General features: G+C 34.2%; 1 protein-coding gene across 1 annotated transcript in view; it reads right to left on the reverse strand.

Moving 5' to 3' along the window:
- The window catches only part of LOC135222731 (excitatory amino acid transporter 3-like), a 472,230-nt gene extending 467,809 nt beyond the window's left edge, over positions 1 to 4,421 (reverse strand). Inside the window, exon 1 of the mRNA XM_064260959.1 lies at positions 4,295 to 4,421. The gene's annotated coding sequence lies outside the window, so the exon portion shown is untranslated. The remainder of the gene's footprint in view (positions 1 to 4,294) is intronic.
- Between the last annotated feature and the right edge of the window lie 579 nt (positions 4,422 to 5,000).

Consider the following 5,000-nt stretch of genomic DNA (forward strand, 5'->3'; position numbering starts at 1 on the left):
CAACAGGTCAAGACTAAGATACATAAGAAGGATAACCAACAGTGGTCAAGAATAAGATACGATAGGTAAGGTCTAACCAACACAGCCCAACAAAATAAAATAAAAAAAAAAAGATATAAAGAAAGTGTTTTAAAAAATGCTTTTATCAAAATGCACTCAAAAGTGAAAGATGAATTTGTTGAGACACACCAGGACTGTCTTACAATTAATCATGGAAGTGCTCCAAAAAATAATATATTTCATTTTTCATTTCTTGTAGCACTTCCTTCCATGTTTGGCGTCCAAGCTTTTATTTTTGTAGACAAGATTAATTGTCAGAAAATCCTGGCGTCTCAAAAAATTTATTTTTCACATCTAGTGCATTTTGATGATAATTGCGTGTTTTAAAAATTCTTGTTAATTTTTTTTTTACATTATGCTTTTTAGTTTTGACAGAAATTATATATAACCGATTAATTGACATCCTATCAAGCCATAGGAGTTTTGAAAAATCCACAGAATGATTAACTTAGCCTTCCAAGCCAAAGAAGATATAAAAACTCGTAGAGTTATTTACCTTTCAAACAGCTCCAAAGAAGTTATGAAAAATCCAGTTCCATACAAATCCTTTGATACTTGGAGAGGTCACTGTACGGTCATTAGAGGTCACTGCTGACTGCTGATCATTTAATAAGGTTGTATTGTCACGGGAACAGAGTAACCGTGCATAATTTCGAGTCCATCAGATGAAGGGAACAGGTGGAGAATTGAGTTACAACTTTTGACCCAGACAGACAGACAGACACAGAAGTCAAGCTAAATAAAAGCCTGTCATAAAACATACCAACCCAGTTGGGAGGGCAGGAAAACGCAAGGATGTCTCAGAATTGCTCTCTGAACATCAATCTTAACCAGAAAAGCAAATGAATTAGGTTTGCAGAACCTAAGGTGGTACAGCGTATGACTTCCTTTCTTCAGACCACCGTATTATTCTTTGGAAGCCTGAATTTCAAGTCAATGGCCCTTGTAGCGGGGTTGTTCCGTATGAATTGGGTTTATCGTATGAATAATAACGCCAAATTCACAGGATAGACATAAATTCACTTCGAATCCATCTCCAAAACGAACCAACTCTTCTGCAGCCCCGGCAAATAAGATTATGAATGAATATTCATCAATGGTTTTTCTTGGTATCTCGAAGACACCCATACTAGGCAATCCAAACAACAAACATGGCAGAGGATCATGACCTCACTTCGCAAAAGGGGATATAAATAAATAAATAAATAAATAAATAAATAAATAAATAACAATAAAGAAGAAGAAAAAGTAGTAGTGTATGCGAACACACACCTGAAGGAGTGATAGAAAACGATCAGGCAAAGATCCTCTGGACTATGGTATCGAAACAGATAGGGTGATACGTGCAAATAGACCAGACGTGACCGTTGATTGGCAATATCAATAAGAAACTATCACTCATTGATGTCGCAATACCATGGGAAACCAGAGCGAAGAAGAAAGAAAGAGAGAAAAGATTGATAAGTATCGAGACCTGAAAATAGAATAAGAAGGATATGGGATATGCCAGTGGAAATTGTATACCCATAATCATAGGGACACTAGACACGATCCCAAGACCCCTGAAAAGGAATCTGGAAAAACTAGAGGCTGAAGAAGTAGCTCCAGGACTCATGCAGAGGAGTGGGCTACTAGAAACAGCGCACATAGAAAAGTGACGGACTTCCAAGGAGGCAGGATGCAACCCGGAACCCCAGACTATAAAAACCACCCAGTCGAATAGGATTACTGTAATAGACCAAAAGAAAAAAATAAATCAATAATAATAATAATAACAATAATAATAATAAAGCTAAAGGAATTGTTGTTTAACTGTTACGTACGAAAAGGCCAATTAAGTGGCAATCCTACCCAGCTATCTAGGCCAGGCTTTGGACAATAATGAATCAAGAGAGAGAAGGATCATCACCGACCAACAGAAGATACGATTGTGGTGTTGGAGGGTGGGAGGGAAAAAAAGTGACTCCTTATAAATCAGAGAAATGAATTATGGAGAAAATGTCCACAAAAAGGGATAAAAACAGAAGGCAATAGTTGAGTCTGAGGAAGTGGAGGTGAAGAAGAGTGGAAAGGGAAGTGAGGGGAATGAAATGGAAATGAAGGAAGAAAGAGAGTTCTGCAAAGTGGTGCAACCAACAGAAGCACGAAAGGAAATGGTGAAATAAATGGAACCACGCGATGCTTCGAGTTAGTGCTCATTGAAGTTTGCATAAACAAAAATAAAGAAATAAAAACAGGGGCTGAAGAGATTATATATATATTATGATATATATATATATATATATATATATAGATTATAATGTATATGTATATATATATATATATATATATATATATATATATATATATATATATATATATCTATATATATATATCAAACAAACTATATTTCACTAAAAGATAACGAGCTAATATGTAAGAATTGTGTATATATGTGTGTATGTATATATATATATATATATAGTATATATATATATATATATAGGATATATATATATATATATATTCTCAAAAATCATTAAAACATAAAAATAAAAAAGTATGAAGCTAAAACCAATACAGTACCATAAAAGTCAAGACATCTGCCATTAGAAAAAAAAAAAAAAAAAAAAAAAAAAAAAACAAAAAAAAAAAAAAAAAAAAAAAAAAAAAGGGGGCATCTAATACCCATCGGGGGCCATAACTCAGGGGCAGTGAATCAGGAGTATTAAAAGCTCTACAACCTTGAGAGAGAAAGTACTAAGTGACCATCGGGGCTTGGTCTATTGGAGGAGGGGGGGGGGGGTTCCTGAAGGGATGCAAGTGGGAGGGAAGGGGAAGAGAGCAACTAGGGATGAGGAAAGGAGTAGGGGGCCAGAAGGGGGGGGGAAGCTGGGATATTCCTAGGTTACACCTGTATCGGGCAGGAGAAGTGGGTTAATAGGTAGCCATGCAACGAAAGCGCCCTGAATATTCAATCAACAGGTGAGATGGACGCTCCTCTCCTGTCCGCCCCTTCCCCTTCCCCTCCCTCCTCTATACTCCCCTCCCTCCTCTCTCTTTCCCCTTCCCTCAAATTGCAAACTTTTGTTGTGGGGCTGCCTGAGGTACTTCAATCAACACACGCTCAAGAGCGGCGAGATCAAAGGGGCTGCAACAGGAGGGGGGCGGGGGGGGGGGGCAAGTTACGAAATGAATGGCGAGGAATGACTTCTCTTTTTCCTTTTTTTATTTACCTGTAAAAAGTACACCTCCTAAAAAATAAGGTTTTTTAATTTACTTTAAATCACAAAATGTTTATATTTTTTTTATATAATCTCATTCACAAATACAGCTTTCTTGCAAAATCGAAAAATGTTTGACTTTCTTATAAAAAATACTCTTTAAAATATCACCAAGTTATCTACAACCATCTAACAAAACAGTAATATATGATAACACGGAGTTTACACTTACAACACCAAAAAAATAAATAAAACTGAATTTAGAAAATATATAAATGAAATAAAGTTAAAATAAACAAAGGTTATCGGTTTCGTTCCTATTATAAGAAAGACCTTGCCACCGTTTCCACAAGTAAACCATAACTTGAAGATCACTTATATAACAAGTGAGTCGTAATTCAGTCAAATCATAACTCGATACAAAAGACAACTCAATTTATTAACAAAAATAACACCGTCAAAGTCTGCTTTAGTACTTTATCATGACTAAACAATTTAAATATTATTATTTTGTTGTTGTTGTTGTTGTTGTTTTGTTGTTATTGGAGAATTAAATCCATAGTTATGTATGGGTACATTATACTTAAAAATTATTTATTATTATTATTATTATTATTATTATTATTATTATTATTATTTTTTTTTTTTTTTTTTATTATTATTATTATTATTGAGAACAGATCCACAGTATGTATGGGTACATGTTTATGTAATAATAATAATAATAATAATAATAATAAATAATATATAATAATAATAATAATAAAATTTTAAATAAAAGAAAACTCAAAGTGACATGTCAATAAAATGGGAAAGTAAATCCTCAGTAGTGCATTTATTTTTCCAATAATAACTATAAAAATAGTAAAAAATATTAATAATAATAATAATAATAATAATAATAATAATAAGAATAACAATATAATATTATATTATTATTATTATTATTATTATTTATTAGTAGAAGAAGACGAATAAAGACGAACGAAGACGAAGTCTCCCTCCAAAAAAACAAATCGCAAAACAACTACATGAGACGGTCCTGGGGGGAGGTTGAGGCTTCTTCCTGAGATGGTTGTGGTTGTGGTTGTAGTGTTCCTCCTGAAGGCGCAGGTTCCGCCTGCTGCACGGGCGCCGAAGGCGCATGTTGTTTCTGGGGTGACTGGGGCGGTTGTGGTTGTTGAAGCGGTCCCCAGGGGTATGGCTGGGTCAGTCGAGGCCATTATGTATTTCCTCTCCTCCTTCTCTTCTTCAGTTAAAGAAAAAAAAAAAAAAAAAATAAGTCTTCCTACGTCAGGTGACCGACGACGGACCTCCTCCGTCAGGTAGTAGAGCAAGGTCTCGATTATTATTACTTTCTATATAACATTAGCAACGAAAAAAAAAAAACACTCTTCGTCTTCTGCTGTCTTTTCCAGAAAGCATGTATGAAAAAAAAATTTATATACTATATCGTGATGGTTCTCTCTCTATTTCATTTCACCCCAAAAAAAATAACTGCACGTTCTATCGTTCACATAGAGAAAAATATATCTACGTAAAATGCGATGTGACGAAAAATGAAAAAATGAAAACCCAACGAAAAATGAAAAAAGAAATGCCAAGACTTTTGAAATGTATAAATGGTGAAAAATAAAATTGGTGAAAAATAAAATAGAAAAAATAAAAAACAACAAAAACAAAAAAAAATTTGGATAGGGAGTACTAGATAGAGCTAGAAGGGTCAGCGGGAGTAGC

The sequence above is a fragment of the Macrobrachium nipponense genome, chromosome 8 (assembly GCF_015104395.2).
Source record: "Macrobrachium nipponense isolate FS-2020 chromosome 8, ASM1510439v2, whole genome shotgun sequence".
In the NCBI taxonomy this organism is placed as follows: Eukaryota; Metazoa; Arthropoda; class Malacostraca; order Decapoda; family Palaemonidae; genus Macrobrachium; species Macrobrachium nipponense.